We start from the raw sequence: 25,664 nt of genomic DNA, 5'->3' as shown, positions 1-25,664 counted from the left end.
CATCTTATAGTCGATGTACCTTACAGTCTGGCTGTGGCTGTGGGGGGAGCGGGTCACAGGAGGCATGAGCCGGCTGTTGCAGCTAACACTGTATCCACTGTTAAAGAAAATTAATAATCACTGCTCTCCACTCCTATAGTCCCACCCACCTCTTGGTGCCGGCGTCAGTGCAGAGAGGTGGGAGGGACTATGGGCATGTGGAGCAGTGAATATTCATTCTCTTTATTAGTGGGCACACTGTTAGCAGCAGCCGTCGGCTCCTGCTGCTGCTGAGCAATCACGTGTGCCCTCTATTAAAGAGAATGAATATTCACTTCTCCCCACGCTCATAGTCCCGCTCACCTCTATGCACTGAAGCTGGTATGGAGAGGTGGGCAGGACTATGGACGTGTGGAGCAGTGAATATTCATTCTCTTTAATAGCAAGCACGCTGGCAGCCGACGGCTCCTGTGGCTGCTAGGCGATAATGTGTGCTCGCTATTAAAGAGAATGAATATTCACTGCTCTCCACTCCCATAGTCCTGCACACATCTATGCACTGAAGCCGACGCTGAGATCACGTGACTGAACAGCTGTTGCAGGATCTGGTGGCTGCAGCTAACAGTGTGCCCACTAATAAAGAGAATGAATATTCACTGCTCCACAAGCCCAAAGTCCCGGTCGTGGGGAACAGTGAATATTCTGGCAGCTGCCCTCGGCATGTGGGGGCACATGGCAGTGACATCATGCGCTGCTTACACGCTAAAATCTGCTGCTGGCATGAGAACAAGAAACAGCGCTGCGAGGGAGCATATAGAAGGTGAGTATTATTTTTTTTTATGTGTGCAGCGTGAGGTCATATATACCAGAATGAGGGGCCATGTATACCATGATGGGGATTGGTTGGAGGCCATGTATACCAGGAGGGGAAAGGGATGGAGACCATGTATACCAGGATGGGGGTGGGATGGAGGCCATGTAATGTATACCAGGAGGAGGAAGGGATGGAGGCCATGTATACCAGGAAGGGGGGCCATGTATACCAGGAAGGGGTGACATGTTTACTAGTATGGGGTGCGAAGTATACCAGGATGGGGTGCCATGTATACATGGATGGGGGGCCATATATGCCAGGATGGGGACCATATATACCAGGATGGGGACATATATCAGGATGGGGGGCCATATATACCAGGATGGGGACATATATATATACCAGGATGAAGGATATTAGTACAGAATTGAGGGACATTACCCCTAAAACTGTTTCAGCAGTAGATCCCCCCATAACAGTGCGTCATAACTAGAGATGAGCGAACATGTTATTTTCTTTTTAATATTCGGCACGAACATTGCACATATGAATTCGTGATCGGACACCCGAGCGTTTTTACTGAAAAATTGCAAAATTCGGCAAAAGTTCGGTAAATGATCACATTTCCACTACTATATTTTTTAGGACTTTAGCTAGGATAGTGGTGTTGTATGATGAGCGGGTGAGATGTGTTTAATGAGGGGAAGTGGTGGGGAAAGGTCAGAGTAGCAGAGGACTGTTAATCTAATTTTTTTTTCCCCTAACTTAATGTATGCAGATTACGGCAAGCCAATCAGGGCGCATGAACCATCCATAATGTCCAGACACAAGGGCTTCTGTCATTGGCTGCTGAAGTCAAATGTCCCTCTCCATATAAAGAGTGGACATGTTGATTAAGGGCCATTTTGTCAGTGTAACAGTGCAGAGAGGCTGCTCCTGGATACTGAGAGATTGAGATAGTTAGCTAGGTGGTTGCTTGTAAGTCAGATAGTTTAGATAGATAGGATCCTGTGTGGCTGTGATATCGACCTTACAGCAGATCGATCGTTTTTGCTATTAGTGTGGTCCAGACAGAGAAACCAGGCCACATTTCAGCATAGAACGCTGTTATTCTGATATTGTGCTCCATGCAGGAGTACACCTTTGAAACTCTAATTTTTTCTGTTCCTACTGTGCTACATAAAGCAAGCCACATCTGAGTTTGCAATTCTTTTGCGCTGAGATTCAACTGTATCCATGGTTCCACAGTAAAAAAATCAATTTTTTTCTGTAACTATCGTGCTACAAAAAGCACACCACATCTCAGATTGTAATTCTTTTGTGCTGAGATTCTGCTGTATCCAGAACTTGTCCACAGTAAAAAATCTAATTTCTTCTGTTACTACAGTGATACATACAGCAGGCCACATCTCAACTTGTATCTTTTTTGCGCTGAGATTCAGCAGTATACAGGTCTTGTCTACAGTAAAGAAAATCTAGTTTCTTCTGTTACAACCATGATACATACAGCAGAACACATCCCAGCTTGTAATTGTTTTGCGCTGAGATTCCGCTGTATACAGGGCTCATCCACAGTAAAAAATCTATTTTTTTATGTTACTACTGTGCTACATAAAGCACACCACATCTTAGCTTGTATTTATTTGGCACTGTAATTTGTAATGCACACGCCCGGACTGACTGGCGTGTGCATGTTTAGTGGTTCCACTGTGCCATGAACCGGAGAGTGTCTGGAGGGGCGTAACTAAGTAAGTAAGTAAGGTCGCACGACGGCATACGATGCCAGTGCACCAGGGAGGAACCGAGCAGATTGACCAGGGTCTACTCCAGGTCAGACTCCAGGCACGGCTGTTGACCCACACCGGGGAATACAGGAACAGGCAGACTAGAGCGCAGGCTGGGTAGGGTCCAGTACAAACTGGGAGACAATTTCGGAGCCGCAGATGTGGTAAACAAACAGAGTAAAGCGAAACCGCAGGTGCGGTAGTCAAGGCCGAGCAGAGCAGAACCACAGACGCGGTAGACAAGGCAGAGCAGAACCGCAGACGCGGTAGACAAGGCAGAGCAGAGCAAAACCGCAGACGCGGTGGACAGGGCAGAGCAAAGCGAAACCGCAGACGCGGCGGACAGGGCCGAGCAAAGCGAAACCGCAGACGCGGCGGACAGGGCCGAGCAAAGCGAAACCGCAGACGCGGCGGACAGGGCCGAGCAAAGCGAAACCGCAGATGCGGCGGACAGGGCCGAGCAAAGCGAAACCGCAGACGCGGCGGACAGGGCCGAGCAAAGCGAAACCGCAGACGCGGCGGACAGGGCCGAGCAAAGCGAAACCGCAGACGCGGCGGACAGGGCCGAGCAAAGCGAAACCGCAGACGCGGCGGACAGGGCCGAGCAAAGCGAAACCGCAGACGCGGCGGACAGGGCCGAGCAAAGCGAAACCGCAGACGCGGCGGACAGGGCCGAGCAAAGCGAAACCGCAGACGCGGCAAGCAAGGCAGAGAGGAGGGGACAGGGCTCTGATCACATGGAACAGACTGTTAGGGAAAGGCAGAACCAGGTACACACAGGATACTTGCAATGAAGTAGCGAGTGGACTCAAAACTCACAAACGGGAGTACAGAGACAACGAGTAGGAGATAGGTACGGGATCAGATTCTGCAAGAAAAGGGAAGGTACGGACATGGAGAAAAACAGGTAACAGGCTAGGAGAGTATACAGACAAGAACAGGCAAGATACAGGAACAGGTCTAGGTATCCGGCCCCTAGAAGGCGGAAAGAACCGGCTAGGAGCGTGTTCACACGGGCCTGGAAATACAGCCTCCAGGATAGGCAGAAGACTACAGGCTAGAGAGCGTGTACAGACTGCAGGTTAGAGTACACAGGTAGGACTCAGTACAGACACGGGAACAGATACTGCAAGACAGGTAACATACACAGGACCTGGCATGTCAGAGACAAGAAGCCAACTGACTGGGCAAGACACTCAGGCATGGGTTAATTGGAGCAGCTGGTTTAAATACCAGGTGACAGACAGAAATAGGCTGAGGACGCACCAGGGGTGTGCCTGCAACAGGTACAAAAAGCAGGAAGTGATCGGGCGCCGCCCTTAAGCAGCAGAAACAGAAGCAAACAGACAGCATGGAGGGAAGCCAGAGAGACATTCTGGATTGGAGATCAAGTGTGCGCTCTTGCACCGTGGGAGATGGCCACTATGCAAGGACGCCGCCGGGTATGTTACATAATTCAGCGGCTCCACAGTAAAAAAATTATTTTTTTTATGTTACTACTGTGCTTCATAAAGCAGGCTACATTTCAACTTTTAATTCTTTGGTGCTGATATTCTGCACCATACAGGGCTTCACATTATAAAATCTAAATTTGTTGTCTTACTACTGTGCTACATGGAGCAGGCCACATTTCAGCTTTTATGTGTTTGCTGCTGATATTCTGCACCATACAGGGGTTCACATTATAAAACCTAAATTAGTTGTCTTACTACTGTGCTACATGAAGCAGGCCACATTTCAGCTTTTAATTATTTTGTGCTAGTATTGTGCTCCAGCCAGGAGTCCACAGCTCGCAATATAAATTATTTGTGCTAATAGTGTGGTCCAGAAACCAGGCCACATTTCAGCAGATAAATATTTTGTGGATAGGGCTCGGAGCAGCATTTCTAGCTTAAACTTTGATCAGTAACTGGTGGATGAGTGACAGGTGTAGGCCTGGGGCTCTGAGAGCTTTGCCAAATTCAGGCAACACACATAAAAGAGACCCAACTTGGAAACCAAACATTTCCAATAATTATGGGCTGATACCACTAAAGTAGCATCAATTTCTATTTATTTATTTATTTTACTCACTTATATAGTGGCAATAATTCCTTAGCACTTTACAGACATTATCAATTTCCCCATAATAAAATAGTATAATGAGGCTCTGACACCCCTTTCACTACAGACAACCCACCAGATGGAGACCCAACTTGAAGTCTCCACATTTTGAAACATTTTTTAGTAACATTAGCAGCGCTAGCTACAACAGGCACAGAAGCCACGACAAAGGTGTCACAGACTGCAATAACGCAAGATCAATGCTGCACACTACAAATTACACCATGGTCTAGTCTTCCCAGACTGCGACTGGGGTGCAAAAGTCATTGAAGATTCATGACTTGTTCATCTTGATGAACGTTAGGTGGTCTACAGGGGACAGACAGATGTGCTTATCCATCAAGACACCAGCAGCACTGAAGACACATTCTGAGAGAACGCTGGCTGCCGTCCATGACAAAACTTCTAAGGCTTGACAGGTGAGCTCAGGCCACTCTTCAATTTTTATAGGCCAAAATTCAAAAGGATCCAAACTCCCCCCTGATGGCATTGATATTGAGCTCAACATACTCTTGCACCATCTTCTCCAGTCATTCACTACGTGTCAGACTTGTACCCTGTTATGCAGGTGCATGGTCTGGTCTAAAAAAGGATTGAAACAACTCCCAGAAATTTTTTTATTTTTTTTTATTTATTTTACTCTAATAGTGCCATTAATTCCACAGTGCTTTACGGACATTTACAGACATTAATGGCATTGTCCTCATTAGGGCTCACAATCTAAATTTCTATGTCTTTGGAGTGTGGGAAGAAAAATTAGTTCTCGGAGGAAACCATTGCAAACACGGGGAGAACATACAAACTCCTTGCAGATGTTGTCCTTGGTGGGGTTGGAATGCAGGACCCCAGCGCTGCAAGGCTGCTAATGTTTTTGCGTTGACCACTCAACGTTCCTGGGGTTGGAAGTCTATAACTGCGATGCACACTGTGTGTCTCACTGCTGTCTAGGGGAAAACCACTCTTGAGATTGTCTTCAAGCATGTTTTGATACTCCAGAATGGGCGCATCCCTTTCCAGGGGGGAAGCATCTGGCAAAATTTACTCTTGTACCGTGGATCGAACAGAGTGGCAACCCAGTAGTCAGCACTATTTCTAATCCTAACAATACTGGCAACAATCATGTTGCAGATAGCGCAGCAAGAAGGCACTCATGAGTCGGTCTCTTTCATGAGGTCCAAGTCCATAGTGTATTGGTGTTGGGATAACACTCCATCCCCTCCTGGCAACCACGGACAACAGAGAGGGGATCATTATCCTCTTCATCTCCTAACTGTTGCATGTCCATCACCTCTTCCTTCTCATCCTCCTCCATTTGTTCCTCGGCTCCTGCACCTTCACTAACAGTTTGTCTGGTACCATGAGCGCCCTTGATCACTGTAATCCACTCTCCCATGGCAACCACCTGTGAGACGACAGTCCGGAACTTAGAGATATTGTTAGCCCTTCCACATCTTCCTCTGCTTCTTCCTCTTTCCTTGGGACCACCACCTCCTCTCACAGACTATTCAAAGTGTGCATCAGCATGTAGATGACTAGAATTGTGATGCTGATGATGGCATCATCAGAGCTAACTATCTTTCTAGCCATTTTGAAAATGTGCAGAAGGGTGCAGAGGTCCTTCATCTGTGTCCATTACTCAAATATGATTTGCACCACATCTGTACTACGTTGGGTCAAGTTATGCAAAATCACATACTGCGTCAGGGTTCATCACTGCTGCCACAGTTGCTGCAACATGTGCAGAGTTCAATTACACCATGTTGCAACATCGCATATCAAGCAGGTAACCGGTAGCAATGAAAGTCGGTGACCCGCGGATAGCAAATGGCAGAAGTGAGCACACAGCGACCGTGGTTTCTGCGGCAGCGCATCCTGGCCTGGATAGTGGCAGAAAAATTGCTACACCACCAGGTTGAGGATGTGAGCCATGCAAGGCACATGTGTGAGTCTTCCCTAGCATAGGGCCGTTATCGCACCATTATCACACATGGCCTTCCCTGGCTCCAGATTCAGTGAAGACAGCCATTGCTCAAACTCGGCATGGATAGCTGTCCACAACCCTTGATCTGTATGACTGTGATCTCCAAGGCATATTAATTTAAACATTTGCGTTGAGCCCTGGCTGCACAGTATGGAGGAGGGGGGATTCCCTCTGCACTGTTGGAAGGTGTGTCTCATTAAGGCAGAGGTTGAGGGTGCAGGTGCAGGCCCTAGAGGAGGTGGAGGAGGCAGAAGAAGTGGAGGAAGTGCTAGATACAGAGGTTTGATTCCATGACTTGGTGTAAAGTGGTTTAGTTCTCCATCCCCTGGTGTGTAGTGGTTTAGTTCTCCAACCCTAGCTGTTTAGTAGTTTAGTTCTCCAACTCCTGTTGTCTATTAGTTTAGTTCTCCATGTTCTGGTGTGTATTTGTTTCATTCTCCAACCATAGGTGTTTAGTAGTTTAGTTCTCCAAATCCTGTTGTCTACTAGTTTAGTTCTCTATCTTCTGGTGGGTAGTGGTTTAGATCTCCATCCAAAATCACCCTGCAAGCCTTGGGGATTCCAAGACTTGTATAGCAGCCCATTCCCCGCCTGCCCCCACAGTCACCAAAGTCACCCAGTGGCCAGTCAGCGAGATGTAATGCTTGCTTATCCTGGTGTCAGTGGTGAAATGCACCCTGGCAGACATAGTTTTTTTCAAGGAACGGGTGATATAGTCTGCAACATGCTGGTGCTGCTCAGGCACATCTTTCTTAGAGAAGTAATGGCGACTGGGCAACTGGTACTGGGGGACTGCAACAGCCATCAGCTTTCGGAAAACATCTGTATCCACCAGGTGGAAAGGCAACATTTCCGTGGCCAACAGATGGTGAAGTTCAAGCTCTTTGCTTTGGCATGTGTAGGAGGAAACAGTCTGTGGGCCCGAGGGCTGGCTGCGGTGCTGAGAGAGGGTGGAGTAGGGTGAACACGACAAACTGCTGGACTGTGAGAGAGGTGCAGGTGGAGATGTTATCGCAGATTGATAAAGATATGGTGTGCTCGGTGTCTGAGATCGGTCAAAAACTGCAGGCTTGTCCACTTCCATAACAGCTGACGGGCTCTCACTCAGCCCAACTGTATTGGGTAAACAAGTGGAGGTTCTGCGACCAGAGACCTGAGTGAGGACACTTGCCATGGTGACGGAGGAGGAAAAAGCAGCAGTTGTTGTTGATGGGGCATACAAAGTCATCCAAAACCTGTCACCTCCATATATCTGTGAACTAGTCTCCCAGTATTTACCTGCACGCAACCTTCGATTCTTAAAAAGATCTCCTTCTCTACTCCCCTCTTATCTCCTCTTGGCACAATTGCATGCAAGATTTGCCCCATGCATCTCCCCTACTCTGGAACTCTCTAACCCAACATATCAGACTCTCGTTCCTTCAAAAGGAACCAGAAGACCTACCTCTTCCGACAAGTGTATAACCTGCAGTAACCCTCTCTCCACCATACCCCTGCATGAACGGCTTTATCCTCACACATCTCTTGTGGATTGTTTGTGAGCCCTCGCGAGCAGGCACTGCTCTCCTCCTGTACAAGTCGGTGACTTTTTTTTGTTCAAGATTATTGTACTTGTTGTTTTCTATGTATACCCCTTTTCACATGTAAAGCACCGTGGAATAAATGACTCTATAATAATAAAACATTATAATAATAATTATGCTATTTGTACTGTGGGTCAATTTATACCACTTTTCCTGGTGTCTACTCCTAATTTGAGCTGTTTTGGCAGCTTTTTGGTCCCCTTTGAAGGTGTTGTGTATGCGATTGGTTTTGCATTCCATTGAATACAATGGGATTCGAATATGTTTGATGAACTGTTCGACGAATTGTTTGGCGAACATCGAGAAGTTCGCCAATCTGAAACAAATCGAACATTTAAAGGTTCGCTCATCTCTAGTCATGACCACATTTTTTGCATCAATTTTTTTTTTTCTCCTCTAAAACCTAGGCGTGTCTTATGGTCCAGTGTGTTTTATAGTTTGATTTAAATTAATTGCAGTATTTTTCAATCAGTATATGCACAATTATATGAATACAGTCTTTATAACACAGCAAATATGATCCATAAATAAATCAAAATTAAAATGATTGACATATAACAATCAGTTCAAGTATATATTCACAAATTTGATCTTAATGTATAATAACTGGTAAATGTAATAATAACAATATGCACTGATTACACAAGAGAATATAGCTACTATATCCACCAATAACAAACCTTTTCTAGTATGGTAATAAAACATGAAATATTAAGCAAAATTAAATATAATTATAAAGTGCAAGGGAATATATACACTGTGTGCAGAATTATCAGACAATTTGTATTTTTGATGATTAATAGTGATGAGCAAACATGCTCGCCACTGCTCAGTACTCGCCCGAGCATCACTGTGCTCGACAAGCTCGGCGCTCGGTGAGTATTTCCGGGTTGCTCGGGCTCGAACTCGGGTCCCCTCCATGCATGTTTGGCGCTCCTTAGAGAGCCAATGCACATGCAGGGATTGCCTGCCATGCACTGTAACGCCGTAGCCATGTTGGTTGTGGGCATTACAGTGATTGGCTGGCCGCACAGCATCATCAAGTCTATAAAAGACCTGGCGCTGCCATGCTCATCACAGTGTACCCCAGAATCAGGCAGAGTAGGGAGAGCTGCTGCTGCATCAGGGAGAGATTTGCTTGCTTATAGTTAGCATAGGTATTCCACGACATATGTATATACCCAACTGAACTAAAAATCCTTCTGAGGACTAATCCAGCTGCATATATTCAGTGGTGATAGCAGAAGTTAGGCAGGCAGTGTATGTGGCAGACTGCAGTGCATGATACAGCACAAGAGGGTCCATTGAACGTCCTGTTAGTATAGGTATTCCACAACATACAGTATATACTGTATATGTATATATATCCATCAGAACTAACAGTCCTTCTAAGGACTAATCCAGCTGCATATAATCAGTGCTAGGCAGGCAGGCAGTGTATGTGGCAGACTGCAGCGTATGATACAGCACAAGAGGGTCCATTAAATGTCCTGTCTGCTGCTGCTGTAATAATTACAGGTATTTGTAGACATAGCCCCATATATCAGGGGCTAGAGCAATTTTTTTTTATCTTTATTCTGGTTATTTGCGTAAAAAGCAATCCAGAGTATACCATTTTTCTGCTCCATTTGCTTGTTCTCACTGCAGAATAAAGCCAGATCTGTTCCATATTTCAGCGATAAAAATCCAGAAATTTGAACTGAACGAGGAAAATATTGGCCTCCTTATTCATTCCGTTGCAGTGTGTCGGTGAAGCTATTCACACTAGGTCTCTGCGTAGAATAATATTAGTAAATTACATGCCTACTATTTAAAACCGTGGTTCTCTCTCAGACATAACACCTATAAGACTGTTCAAAAATCATACATTTCTTCGATTTTCATTCCGTTCCAGTGTGTCGATGAAGCTATTCATACTAGATCTCTGTGTAGAATAATATTAGTAAATTACAGGCCTACTATTTAAAACCGTAGTTCTCTGTCAGACATATCACCTATAAGAGTGTTCCAAAATCAGCCATTTCTTCCATTTTCATTGCGTTGCAGTGTGTTGGTCAAGCTATTTACACTAGGCGTCTGTGAAGAATAGTATTAGCAAATTACAGGCCTGCTATTTAAAATTGTGGTTCTCTATCAGACGTATCACATATAACTGCGTTCCAAAATCAGCCATTTCTCGTGAACGTGGAAAATATTGTTCTCCATTAAAAATGGGCAAGGTGCGTGGAAAAGGACGGGGAAGTGGATGTGATTGTGATGATGCATGCAGAGGCCGAGGACGTGGTCGTGGGCAAACTGAAATTGTGCCACAACAAACTCCAACATCTTGTCGCTCGACCTTCCTGTCCCAATTACTAAGGGACCACAGACCACCTTTATTGAATACAGAGCAGTGTCAAAAGTTTGTTGGTTGGATAGCAGATATTGCTTCCAGCCACTTTGCCACCACCACCACCCTGTCTTCCACATGGTTAACTCTCAGTAGCCGTGAGTCTGGACTGCATATTCCTCATCCTGATTAGAGATGAGTGGTGTTCGACTTGAACTGTTCGCCAATCTCAAATTAGAGCTGTTTTGGGCGGTGTTCGAACCGTTCGGCGAACACGAACAATTTGAAAAAAATTCGGCTGTTAGAGGTTATGTTAGATAACTGTTCGTGCACCAAAATCATAACTGGATTTTTTCTCAGTAATGCTGAAAATTAATGTTAAGTGTACAGCGGGGAGGGGGAGGGGCAGGGGATGGATCTCTGCATAAATAATGAAGATCTCCATTTTTTTTCTCTTTCCCGCATTTACAGTGGGGAGGTGCAATCTGTCAGCCTATCAGCAGCGCGCACACGGAGCGAAGTGCTTTTTTTCACACAAGCAAGGGCATGTGTGATTGGCAGTGTATGTCACATGTCCTTGCCCTATAAGACCCAGCCATTTTCCACGTAGCCACCATTTTCTCACTGCTGCAGCTGCGTGTTAGACGGCACCTCTGTTGCTGTGTGCGCTATACTTTGAGTGTTAATTTCATGCCAATTTTCGCACAAATCTACAGATAGCTTGGGAGTAGGGAATAGTTGTGATTTCAGTCCTTTTGAGAACTAGGTTACATCATTTCCTACGACTTTTATCAGGCAGGTCTGTGCTCTTAAATAGATAGGTTGGGAGTAAAGACTAATTGTAATTGCAGTCCTTTTGAGGGCTAGGTTACATCAGTTCCTATCACTTTTATCAGGCAGGTCTGTGCTCTTAAATAGATAGGTTGGGAGTAAAGACTAATTGTAATTGCAGTCCTTTTGAGGGCTAGGTTACATCAGTTCCTATCACTTTTTGCCAGGCAGGTCTGTGCCAGTGCTGTGCAAGTTTTTATCACAGCATTTGGCTGAATCTAGCTAAGCAAATCCTTTTTGTCCTCTTGCAGTGTGTGTTAGTCAGTGGAGTAGCCTATCTGTGTTGCAAGCTACACCATCTGAGTATAGAATGCTAATTTTTTTACTGCACCTAGCCAAGTAAAACCTTTTGGGCATAGCATCATTCTATTAGTCCATCTATACTAACCTCCACCAGGTTGCAAATTCAAAATAATTTTTATCTGCATCTAGCTCTGAAAAAAAATTTGTGCTTGTAGCAGTGTGTGGGACTTGTTCTATTAGTCCATCTATACTAACCTCCACCACCTGTGTATGTAATAAAATTGTTTTACTGCATCTAACCCAGCCAATACTTTTGGGCTAATACCACAGTTTGGCCACTCAGCTCTGCTCGGTTCCCATCCATTGTTTTTTGTGCAAACAACTCCAGAGTTGTCAATCAGTTAACGACCAAAATGAGTGGAAAAAGGCCTGCTGCTAGTGGAAAGGGGAATAGGCGTGTTGGGAAGGGAAAAAAAGTTTCTGTCGGTGGGGTAGGTGTTAAAGCAACAGTAACATCTGCAGAAGAAAGACCATCTTCCAGCCAAACTAAGATGTCTACTTCTTTTAGCGGACAATGTGATAGGATCCCTTTCTTAAGGCCATGCCAATCGCTTTAAATTCCAGATGAGGCACAAAAACAGCAGGTGCTTCAACGGATATCAAGTGCTCCTTTAAGTGGGCTCTCCTCCACCTCAACTTCAACATCACAAATACTCCAGTCCTCAGAGGTGTCACCCCAATCGCACTTGCTTCCTCACAGCTCCCAAGTCTCCAGCTGCCCATCTGAGTATGGGGTAGAACAGATGGTTGAGTCTGCAGAGCTGTTTACTCATACTATAGCCTGGGAATCAGAGGTCGGCTCCAGAGCTTCTGTGAATCCAGACGAGGAAATGATCTGCACTGATGCCCAGAATCTTTATGAGTCGGATCCAGGACCAGACGCAGAAGGTTCTGACCATAATGTAGACCCTCGTTCCCAAACTGTAACTCCTGTTGGTGGAGACAATGAGGAAGATGATGATGAGACTCAAATTCCTGATTGGAGCGACAACTTTAGTTTTTTGTCAGGGCAGGAACAGGTTGGCTCTGAGGACGGCGGGTGTGATAACACACAGGGTGATGATGACGAGGTTGGAGATCCCACTTACTGTCAACCCACAGTCAGCCAGTCGATGAGGTCAGCAGAGGAGGTGGAGGAGGATGCTAGTGACGACGAGGACAGGTTGCGCCTTCCTGGACAGAGACGTAGTACTGGAAGCACGTCAACAACTGCATCCTTAAACACAACTCTGCCTCTGACCACAAGTCATGGTGGCTCTTCAGGTCGCATGGGTGCTAAGCCTTGCATAGCCTGGCCATTTTTTCAGATCAATAAGGATGACCCAACTCGTGTTATCTGTAACATTTGTCAGCAAAAGCTAAGTAGAGTACTTCATGCAAGAACCGGCACATGGATATGAAGCATAAGTTGCAGTGGGAAGCTCACTGTGCTACAACCGCCATCTGCCACATCTTGTGCATCCGCGGCCTCTTCATCCTCTGTGACTGGGGGACAGCAGTAGAGATGAGCGTTGTTCTACTCGAACTGTTTGCCAATCTCAAATTCGAGCTGTTTTGGGCGGTGTTCGAGCCGGTCGGCGAACACGAACAATTTGAGAAAAATTCGGCTGTTCGAGGTTATGTTCGATAACTGTTCGTGCACCAAAATCATAACTGGATTTTTTCTCAGTAATGATGAAAATTAATGTTAATACGCAGTTTGAGTGTACAGCGGGGCGGGGGGAGGGGCAGGGGATGGATCTCTGCAGGAACAATGAAGATCTCCATTTTTTTTTCTCTTTCCCGCATTTGCAGTGGGGAGGTGCAATCTGTCAGCCTATCAGCAGCGCACACACGGAGCGAAGTGCTTTTTTTCACACAAGCAAGGGCATGTGTGATTGGCAGTGTATGTCACATGTCCTTGCCCTATAAGACCAAGCCATTTTCCCCGTCACCACCATTTTCTCACTGCTGCAGCTGCGTGTTAGACGGCACCGCTGTTGCTGTGTGCGCTATACCTTGTTAATTTCAAGCCAATTTTCGCACAAATATACAGATAGCTTGGGAGTAGGGAATAGTTGTGATTGCAGTCCTTTTAAGGACTAGGTTACAGCATTTCCTACGACTTTTATCAGGCAGGTCTGTGCTCTTAAATAGATAGATTGTGGGAGTAAAGACTAATTGTAATTGGAGTCCTTTTCAGGACTAGGTTACATCAGTTCCTATCAGTTTTTGCCAGGCAGGTCTGTGCCAGTGCTGTGCAAGTTTTTTTCACAGCATTTGGCTGAATCTAGCAAAGCTAATCCTTTTTGGCCTATTGCAGAGTGTGTTAGTCAGTGGAGTAGCCTATCTGTGTTGCAAGATATACCACCTGTGTATAGAATACCAATTTTTTTACTGCACCTAGTGAAGTAAAATCTTTTGGGCATAGCATCATTCTATTAGTCCATCTATACTGACCTCCATCAGGTTGCAAATTAAAAATATTTTTTTTCTGCATCTAGCTCTGAAAAAATATTTGGGCTTCTAGCAGTGTGTGGGACTTGGTCTATTAGTCCTTCTATACTGACCTCCAGCAGGTTGCAAATTGAATATAATTTTTTTCTGCATCTAGCTCTGAAAAAATATTTGGGCTTCTAGCGGTGTGTGGGACTTGGTCTATTAGTCCATCTATACTGACCTCCATCAGGTTGCAAATTAAAAATATTTTTTTTCTGCATCTAGCTCTGAAAAAATATTTGGGCTTCTAGCAGTGTGTGGGACTTGGTCTATTAGTCCATCTATACTGACCTCCATCAGGTTGCAAATTGAATAAAAAAATTTTCTGCATCTAGCTCTGAAAAAATATTTGGGCTTCTAGCGGTGTGTGGGATTTGGTCTATTAGTCCATCTATACTGACCTCCATCAGGTTGCAAATTAAAAATAATTTTTTTCTGCATCTAACCCAGCCAATAGTTTTGGCCTAATACCACAGTTTGGCCACTCAGCTCTGCTCGGTTCCCATCCATTGTTTTTTTGTGCAAACAACTCCAGAGTTGTGAATTAGTTAACCACCAAAATGAGTGGAAAAAGGCCTGCTGCTGGTGGAAAGGGGAATAGGCGTGTTGGGAAGGGGAAAAAAGGTTGTGTCCGTGGGGTAGGTGCAGAAGAAAGACCATCTTCCAGCCAAACTAAAATGTCTACTTCTTTTAGCGGACAATGTGATAAGATCCCTTTCTTACGGCCACGCCAATCGCTACAAATTCCAGATGAGGCACAAAAACAGCAGGTGCTTCAACGGATATCAAGTGCTCCTTTAAGTGGGCTCTCCTCCACATCAACTTCAACATCACAAATACTCCAGTCCTCAAAGGTGTCACCCAAATCGCACTTGCTTCCTCACAGCTCCCAAATCTCCAGCTGCCCGTCTGAGTATGAGGTAGAACAGATGGTTGAGTCTGCAGAGCTGTTTACTCATACTATAGCCTGGGAATCAGAGGTCGACTCCAGCGCTTCTGTGAATCCAGACGAGGAAATGATCTGCACTGATGCCCAGAATCTTTATGAGTCGGATCCAGGACCAGACGCAGAAGGTTCTGACCATAATGTAGACCCTCATTCCCAAACTGTAACTCCTGTTGGTGGAGACAATGAGGAAGACGATGATAAGACTCAAATACCTGATTGGAGCGACAACTTTAGTTTTTTGTCAGGGCAGGAACAGGTTGGCTCTGAGGACGACGGGTGTGATAACGCACAGGGTGATGATGATGAGGTCGGAGATCCCACTTACTGTCAACCCACAGTCAGCCAAGAGATGAGGTCAGCAGAGGAGGTGGAGGAAGATGCTAGTGACGACGAGGTCAGGTTGCGCCTTCCTGGACAGAGACGTAGTACTGGAAGCACGTCAACAACTGCATCCTCAAACACAACTCTGCCTCTCACCACAAGTCGTGGTGGCTCTTCAGGTCGCATGGGTGCTAAGCCTTGCATAGCCTGGGCATTTTTTCAGATCGATAAAGATGACCCAACTCGTGTTATCTGTAACATTTGTCAGCAAAAGCTAAGTAGAGGCCAAAAAATACATAGTTTGAGTACTTCATGGATGAACCGGCACATGGACATGAAGCATAAGTTGCAGTGGGAAGCTCAGTGTGCTGCAATGCGGCCTAGCCGGCCGGGCCAACCACCGTCTGCCATATCTTGTGCATCCGCGGCCTCTTCATCCTCTGTGACTGGGGGGACAGCAGTCACACCTGTTTTGGGGCGCAGACCTGCCACCTCTTTACCCGCAACAGCCAGCGTGATTGGCAGGTCATCATTTTCTTTGGAGGTGGTAACACCAGCTGGTCTTGAGCGCTGTCCGACATCGATAGCACCACCTTTGGATCAAGGCAACCTAACATGTCCGCCTGCATCTTCCTCACAGACCGGCAGTTTGCCGGGGACACCCTTATCAACCCCGTCTAAGCACAATAGCCAGCCCTCGGTCCCTCAGATGTGGACAAGTAAAAGACCATTTCCTCCTAGCCATGAGAAAGCTAAGAGGTTGAATTTCACCATCTGCAAGCTCTTGGCTACAGAAATGCTGCCTTTCCGCCTGGTGGACACAGAGGATTTTCGAGACCTTATGTCCGTCGCAGTGCCCCAGTACCAGATGCCCAGTCGGCACTACTTCTCAAAGAAAGGTGTGCCTGCGCTCCACCAGCATGTCGCACACAACATCACCGCTTCTTTGAGAAACTGTGTGTGTGACAGGGTGCATTTCACCACAGACACTTGGACGAGTAGGCATGGACAGGGGCGTTACATGTCGCTGACTGGGCACTGGGTAACTATGGTGACAGCAGGACAAGGGGCTGCTGTCCAAGTCTTGCCGTCCCCACGAGTTGTGCGTCAATCCTCTTTATGTCAAAGTTCCTCCACTGCTTCTGCCTCCTCAACCTCCTCTCGGTCTTCCACCTGCACCCAAAGCCTGTCTGGTCATGCCACAAGCTTTCTAACTGCGCAGAAGGGATCCTGCACACCTCCTTACTATGCTGGCAGTAGGGCTCAACGTCATCAGGCGGTTTTTACATTGAAATGTCTGGGAAATGTGAGTCACACAGCTGAGGAGTTGTGGTCAGCTCTGGAGAACCAATTTCATGAATGGTTGTCTCCACTGGACCTGAAACCAGGGAAGGCCGTGTGCGACAATGCTGCAAACCTGGGTGCGGCCCTTCGCCGGGGCAATGTCACACACGTGCCTTGTATGGCTCACGTGTTGAACCTGGTTGTCCAGCAATTTTTAGCCCACTATCCCAGACAAGATGGCCTTCTGCAGAGGGCACGGTCGCTGTGTGCTCACTTCCGCCGTTCGCATCCCGCAGCTCAGCGACTTACATCTCTACAGAAGTCGTTGGGCCTGCCACTTCACCGGCTAAAATGCGATGTGCCTACCCGGTGGAATTCAACTCTGCACATGTTGCAGCGACTGTGGCAGCACCGACAAGCCCTGGTGCAATACGTTCTGACGTATAGCCTGGGCCAACGAGATTCAGAGGTGGGGCAAATCACGCTGGAGGAGTGGTCTCAGATCAGGGACCTATGCACCCTTCTGCACAGTTTTGAAATGGCGACGAAGATGTTTAGTGCTGACGATGCCATTATCAGCATGACTATTCCAGTGATTTACATGCTGGAGCACATGTTAAACAGAATTTGGAGTCAGGTGGTGGCACAAGAGGAGGTGGAGGAAGTAGAGGAGGAGGAGTGGTATGCAGAAGGGCTAACATCTGCAAGGTCCAGACGGTCGGCAGCACCAGGGCGGCAGGCATGTGAGGGTGGGGGAGATGATTTTACCAGGGCGCATGGTAGCAGCCAAACTAGTGAGGAAGGTGCAGGAGCCCAGGAAGAAGTGGAGGACGAACTGATGGAAGACTCATCAGATGAGGGAGACCTTGATCACATTTCTGTTGTGCGAGGTTGGGGGGAGAGGACAGAGGAAGGAAGCATGATTGTTACCTCGCCACCAACACAACAGGGACTTGGTGCTCCTGGATGCGCAACACACATGAGTGCCTTCTTGCTGCACTACCTGCAACATGACCCTCGAATTGTGAGAATTAGAAATAATCCTGACTACTGGGTTGCCACACTGTTAGATCCCCGGTACAAAAGTAAATTTGCAGAAATTATTCCTGCCATAGAAAGGGATGCACGCATGCAGGAGTATCAGCAGAGACTATTGCAGAATCTTACATGTGCTTTTCCACAAAATACCAGTGGTGCACGTAGTGAATCTCACAGTTCCAACTTGCCAACCGTGGGACCGTCAAGTGTTCAGCACTCAAACCGTAACAGAACCACAGTATCTGCTGGTAACATCAATTTTGCGTAATCATTTCACCACTTTTTTAGCCCATCCTTTGCAAGGCCACAGGAGACAAGAAGTCTGACACATAGTCAACGCCTAGAGACGATGGTACAGGAGTATCTCCAAGTAAACATTGAAGCCACGACTGTGTCACTGGACCCTTGCTCTTTTTGGGCTTCCAATCTGGATAAATGGCCGGAGCTAGCCACTTACGCCTTGGAGATCTTGTCATGCCCCGCAGCCAGCGTTCTGTCTGAACGTGTGTTCAGCGCTGCTGGTGGTGTGCTGACAGATAAGCGCACGCGGCTCTCCACTGATAATGTAGACAGACTCACGTTCATAAAGATGAACAAATCATGGATCCGAAACGACTTTTCTACCCCTGTGTCATCCTGGGGAGAGTAAAAGCTTGATGATTGGTTAAAATCACCCTACCAACCGTTTTAAGCTTTCAAATTACTAATCATGTTTATCTGTATCTTGACTGGAAAATAATTTGGGCTTTGTAGCAGTGTGCAGCACTGATCCTATTAGGCCATCTATAATAAGCTTCACCAGATTTAAAATTAAAAATAATTTTTAGCTGCATCTAGCCCGGAAAATAATTTTGGGGCTCCGAGATGCGCAAGACACATAAGTGCCTTCTTGCTGCACTACCTGCAGCATGACCCTCATATTGTCAGAATTCGAAGTAATCATGACTACTGGGTTGCCACACTCTTAGATCCCCCAAACTTTTCGATCAACCTTTTCATTTTAATAAAGACCAAAAAAATGGTCATTTTTGAAATTATAAGCATTAGCAGGTTGTTAGAAACTGAAATCAAACAGTTTTCAACTCAAAACTTTATTCTAGGTGATGTTACATTTTCACATAGGACCCCTTGTTCGAAAGGAGCTTCTGAACTCTCTCGTCCATTGAATTTGTCAGGTTTTGGATGGTTTCTGCTTCAATTGTTTTGCATGAGGACAGAATACCCTCCCAGAGCTGTTGCTTAGATGTGAACTGCCTCCCGCCATCATAGACACTCCTTTTAATGATGCTCCAAAGGTTCTGAATGGGGTAGAGGTCAGGGGAGCATGGGGGTCACACCATAAGTTTGTCCCCTTTTATGCCCATATCAGCCAGAGATGCAGATGTTTTATGTGCAGCATGAGATGGTGCATTATCATGCAGAAAAATGATCTTGCTGTGAAATACACGGTTCTTCTTCTTGAACCATGGCAGGAAGTGCTGTTTGAGAAAATCCACATACATTATGGAGTTCATCTTTAGCGCCTTCAGGGATCCTAAAGGGGCCGACAATCTCTCTCCCCATGATTCCAGCCCAAAACATTACTCCACCTCCTCCTTGTTGGCGCTGTAGCCGTGTTTGCGTGGGGTGTCCATCAACCAGCCATCCTCCACTCCATTCATCTGGACCATCGAGCGCTGCACGGCACTCATCCGTGAACAAAACAGTTTTGAAATCAGTCTTCATGTAATGTTTGGCCCACTGGAGCCGTTTCTGCTTGTGTGAAGTGGATAGAGGAGGTCGACAGGATGGCGTATGCACAGCTGCAAACCTCTGAAGGACCCTGCATCTTGTTGTTCGGGGGACGTTGGAGGCACAAGCAGCTTCAAAAACTTGTTTGCTGCTATGACAAGGCTTTTTTGCCGCTGCTCTTTCAACCTGACGTAATTGCCTGTAGGAAAGAGTCCTCAATTTGCCCTTATCAGCACGCACACATGTGTACTGTGAATCAGCTACATACTTCTTGATTGCCAAGACACTTCATCCTGATCATCGCACAATGTTGATTGTAGTCATGCCTTGACCTAAACACTCCACAATTTGTTGCTTCTCAGCAGCCGACACATCCTTTTTCTTTCCCATTTTGGCAGAAAATGTAGGCTGCTTAATAATGTGAGAGAGCCTTCTTAAGTAGTCTTGCCTTTCATTGGACACACCTGCCAAACTAATTAGCACAGGTGTCTGCAATTGCTTACAGTGATATAAAGAGCCCTGACACACATCACCATCAATGAGTTTAACTGACAAACAAACAAATTCTTCCCTTATCACTCCTAAACACTTTTTGCATAATAATTTGGAACGCGGTGTACATGTGCTTTTCCACAAAACACCAGTGGTTCACGTAGTGAATCTTACAGTTCTAACTTGCCAACCGTGGTCTGTATGGAATTGTTCAATAAAGGGCCCAAAAATTAAGATAACATAGATGGGAGAGGTCTCTATGAATAGGAATTCCTAAGTATTTGATACCCTGTGAGGGCCAGGCAAAGGGAAAGTTGGACTGGATGGAATCCTATATGGATTTAGGGAGGGAGACATCGAGGGCCTCAGACTTCGCTGCATTGATTTTAAAATTTTACCATGTAACAAAGTGATCTATTTCAGCCATAACAGCAGGGATGGATATATGTGATTGAGTGATATATACTAGGACATCATCAGCAAATAGAGAGCACTTGTACTCGGTGCCTCCCACCTCAATCCACCTAATATTGGGGTTATGGCGAATTGATGAGAGCAGGTGCTCCGTCACTAGGATGTATAAGAGAGGGGACAGAGGACATCCCTGCCTTGTCCCATTGGTGATTGTGAAAGGTGATGAAAATGTTCTGACGCACCCCCTGGGCCTTGGGACACCCGGAGCCGGACCCTTTTTGGTGGACGCTGGTGGTTGTAGTCTTCGTGGCGGCGATCCAGTTCCGTGGCTCAGGGCGGTCAAACCAGTGGCGGAACTATTTATGTGGTTTTGATGTTTAAATGTCCGACTACGCCACCCGTGGATTGCGGTCAGAGTGAACCGCCGCTACAGGGCAGACCGCTAAGGCTGGTGTTGTGGGTGTAGCAGAGCGTAGCATAACTCCCCACGGGAGGAGTATAGCCTCAGGGCAGTGTATGCGGAGGATGGGGGTGATGGTGCAGGGCAGCAGCAGTAACGACACGGAGTCAGTGATGCAGTTCAGGGCCTTTACTCACAGTTCTTATTATCCAGACCACGTCTGCAGGTAACTGCTGCCCACGTCGTACTGTGCTCACCAGGTGAGGGGCTCAGACAACTCCCAGATAACTTTGGAGCGCTTCACAGGACCCCCTTTGTGTGTCCTTTGTCTGGCCTTTCTTACCAACACTTCTGTCCGGCTGCCTCGGGACTCCTCTTGGTAAACTTGGCCCCAGTTTCCCTGACCCTATGTGGTGCCTTCCTAGCGGGTGGAGCAAGGGGCTGCGCCACATAAAATGTCAGAGCCTCCGGTTTCTAGCTGAGGGTCGTTTCCTGCCTCCACTAGTTCGGGGACCGGTCTCCCCCTTTGGCCTGACCCCTCCACGCAGGTGGATTCGGGCGTGCGGTGGCGACTCGCCCGTCTGCACCCTTGGGATCCCTTCATTCCTCGTTCCTGGAGCCTTCTCCGCTCCTCTTCCTTCCTTCTCCCTCTTGCAGGCCTGGGCCTCTGTTACTAGGCCCGCCTCCGGAGCAGAGCTCATGCAGAGCCCCTGCTCCCTGCCACTTCTGCTCAGACTTCTCTGCACTGAACTAAGATGGTGCCCACCTTTTATACTCCCTTCTCAATGCACCCAGGAACTGCTTCCTCCCTGCTCCTGCACTGCAGGGTTCCCCTTCCTCAGTGTTCCCTCCCCCCACTCCAGCCAGGGACAGGGACTGTCGTGCCCATCTCAGGGGCATATTGGTCGCCCTGCCCCACGGCAATGTGGTGTAATGCATGCAGGTGTCGGGTCCTGATCCACACTCCATCCTTATCTGAGAGTGAGATATCACACCTCTGGGTGAGGTGCAATACGTCTGTAGCAACCGAGCCCTCGGTGCTACAGTTCCATTTATCTTCAGCCTAGGTGACGTATTGTGATACAGGGCCGTGATTTTGGCTATAAAAGGGTCCCCTAGACCCCTACCCCAAGCTTTTTAAGAGAATCATATATGGCGTGCCAGGAGACTCTATGGAATGCTTTCTCAGCATCCAACGAGAGTATCTACTTACAAATTTTTAACTGCATCTAGCCCAGGAAATACTTTGTGCCTAGTAGCAGTGTCTGCTAGTCAGCGGATTATCCCGGCTGTTAAGCAAGCTACACCACCTGTAGTTTGGACACTTAATTTTTTCAAAGGAAATGCTTCGGGACCACGGGATACTCAGTGAAGAGCATCAGGAGGCACCCCAAGGCATAGGGGCTGGGACTGGCACTAGGATGCCTTGCGGTGGACAGCCGAGCTCGATCCTTATAAAAGCTTTTTAACTGCAGCAGCTTTAGTGGACGCTACTGGAGCTGGAATTACGCGGCTGCTGGCATGAGACTTGCCCTCCAATAGATCCTTGTAAATGGATTTAAAGTGTATTCATTCAAATTAGAGGGACAATTTAAATTAAAAAGCTTAGAGCTGCCTCCACCACAGGGGGGCTCTCTCGACCCACCAGCGGACAGGCACCAGTATTGGGAGAGGGGGGCTGGCCGTCAGGGTTCACCGCGGCTCTGGCACAAACCCGGCGACACGGAGGTGGCACGGGCAGGAGCGGACTGGCCGTCTCGGCTTCTCACTTTTTGGATTTTAGAAGGGCATGACATGCCTATATCTGTGTCTCCCCCTCCTTTTACTCCTCCACCTCTTTTCTTTTCGCATGACTATATGTACTTGTCACTTTTCCATGTGTTAGTTGTGTCTTCTGAGCAGTTTGTCAGCTTTTGGACACCTTTGAAGGTGTTTTCTATGTGTTTCTATGTGTTTTTGTTTGCCTGCCATTGGTTTTAATGGTGTTCGACGAACAGTTCGACGAACAGTTCGGCGAACACACGGGTGTTCGACGAACCGAACCGAACTCGAACACTACGGGGGTGGCTCAACACTAGTAGTCATGCCTTGACCTAAACACTCCACAATTTTTTGCTACTCAGCAGCCGACACATCCTTTTTCTTTCCCATTTTGGCAGAAAATGTAGGCTGCTTAATAATGTGGGACAGCCTTCTTAAGTAGTCTTGCCTTTCATTGGACACACCTGCCAAAATAATTAGCACAGGTGTCTGCAATTGCTTACAGTGATATAAAGAGCCCTGACACACATCACCATCAATGAGTTTAACTGACAAACCAAAAAATTCTTACATTATCACTCCTAAACACTTTTTGCATAATAATTTGGAACACAGTGTACATGTGCTTTTCCACAAAACACCAGTGGTTCACGTAGTGAATCTTACAGTTCTAACTTGCCAACCGTGGTCAGTATGGAGTTGCTCAATAAAGGGCCCAAAATTAAGATAACATAGACGGGAGAGGTCTCTATGAATACGAATTCCTAAGTATTTGATACCCTGTGAGGGCCAGGCAAAGGGAAAGTTGGACTGGATGGAATCCTGAATGGATTTGGGGAGGGAGACATCGAGGGCCTCAGACTTCGCTGCATTGATTTTAAAATTTGACCATGTAACAAAGTCATCTATTTCAGCCATAACAGCAGGTATGGATATATGTGATTGAGTGATATATACTTGGACATCATCAGCAAATGCAGAGCACTTGTACTCGGTGCCTCCCACCTCAATCCACCTAATATTGGGGTTATGGCGAATTGATGAGAGCAGGTGCTCCATCACTAGGATGTATCAGAGAGGGGACAGAGGACATCCCTGCCTTGTCCCATTGGTGATTATGAAAGGTGATGAAAATGTTCCATTTATCTTCAGCCTAGGTGACGTATTGCGATACAGGGCCGTGATTTTGCCTATAAAAGGGTCCCCTAGACCCCTACCCCAAGCATTTTAAGAGAATAATATATGGCGTGCCAGGAGACTCTATGGAATGCTTTCTCAGCATCCAACGAGAGTATCTAATTACAAATTTTTAACTGCATCTAGCCCAGGAAATACTTTGTGCCTAGTAGCAGTGTCTGCTAGTCAGCGGATTATCCCAGCTGTTAAGCAAGCTACACCACCTGTAGTTTGGACACTTAATTTTTTGAAAGGAAATGGTTCGGGCCCCCGGGACACTCAGTGAAGATTATCGGGGAGGCACCCCAAGGCACAGGGACTGGGACTGGCGGTAGGACGCCTTGCGGTGGACCGCCAAGCTCGATCCTTATAAAAGCTTTTTAACTGCAGCAGCTTTAGAGGACGCTACTGGAGCTGGAATTACGCGGCTGCTGGCATGAGACTTGCCCTCCAATAGATCCTTGTAAATGTCTTTAAAGTGTACTCATTCAAATTAGAGAGACAATTTAAATTAAAAAGCTTAGACCTGCCTCCACCGCAGGGGGGCTCGCTCGACCCACCAGCGGACAGGCACCAGTATTGTGAGAGGGGGGCTGGCATTCAGGGTCCACCGTGGCTCTAGCACAAACCAGGCGACACGGAGGTCGCACGGGCAGGAACGGACTGGCCAATTCGGCTTCGCTCTTTTTTGGTTTTAGAAGGGCATGACATGCCTATATCTGTGTCTCCCCCTCCTTTTACTCCTCCACCTCTTTTCTTTTCGCATGACTATATGTACTTGTCACTTTTCCATGTGTTAGTTGTGTCTTCTGAGCAGTTTGTCAGCTTTTGGACACCTTTTGAAGTGTTTTCTATGAGTTTCTATGTGTTTTTGTTTGCCTGCCATTGGTTTTAATGGTGTTCAAAGGTGTTAGACGAACCGAACCGAACTCGAACACTACAGGGGAGGCTCAACACTAATCCTGATCCTCCTTCCTCCCACCATGCCGAGTGCCCGGAGACAGCTGATCCCACACTTGGACACTCCGAAGAGCTATTCACTTTTCCATTTATAGATTCGGGCCTCTCGCCCGGCCAGCTTCAAGCAAGTCAAGAGGAGGACGCGTGTAGCGGTGACCAAATATTGGAGCAGCCACGGTCACACGAAGGCGATGGTGGGAAAGTGCAATTACTATCGCAAGAGGTAGATGATGATGATGATGATGATGAGACACAATTGCCAGAAAGTCAGGAGGAGGAATAGGGTGTGGAAGTGGAAGACGAGGTGGTGGATGATATAGTAACTGACTCAATCTGGCAGGGGGACATACAGATCAAGGACAGCAGCACATGGGGGGGAGAGAGGCGTAGCACCACAACAGGAAGGAAGAAGCAGTGTGGTGTCTGCAGAGACAAGGCGGGAAAGTGTTCCTTGTAACCCCAACACGACGGAAGATGCCAGTACAACTGTTAGGTCTTCCCCAGTCTGGTTATTTTTTAAAGACTCTGCAGATAACCCCAAAAAGGCCATTTGCACCACCTGTACCATCAGCAGGGGTAGCAAAACTAGCAGCCTGACCTCCACTAGTATGATCAGGCACATAGCAGCAAAGCACCTGATTATGTGGGCCTAACCCCAGGATCCAGCAACAGTGTCTACGGGTGACAAAACTGCTTGTACCACTGTTGTGCATGCACGCCAATCCCCTGTCCATGGCGCATGCCAAGATGCCTCCTGCCCTGCACCTGTCGTTGAACACTCTCAACTAGCACCATCAGCAAGCACGTCCACGTCCTTGTCCCAGGGCAGCGTTCAGTTGTCCCTACCCCCAGTCCTTGGAATGCAAGAGCAAATACGCGCCAACGCCCCACAGGCCACACTACTAAATTCACACATTTCACAAATGCTTGCGCTCAAAATGTTGCCTTTTAGG

Source organism: Phyllobates terribilis, unplaced genomic scaffold, assembly GCF_046119375.1.
Source record: "Phyllobates terribilis strain yellow unplaced genomic scaffold, ASM4611937v1 Scaffold_11__3_contigs__length_659146591, whole genome shotgun sequence".
In the NCBI taxonomy this organism is placed as follows: Eukaryota; Metazoa; Chordata; class Amphibia; order Anura; family Dendrobatidae; genus Phyllobates; species Phyllobates terribilis.
This window is presented reverse-complemented; position numbering follows the sequence as displayed.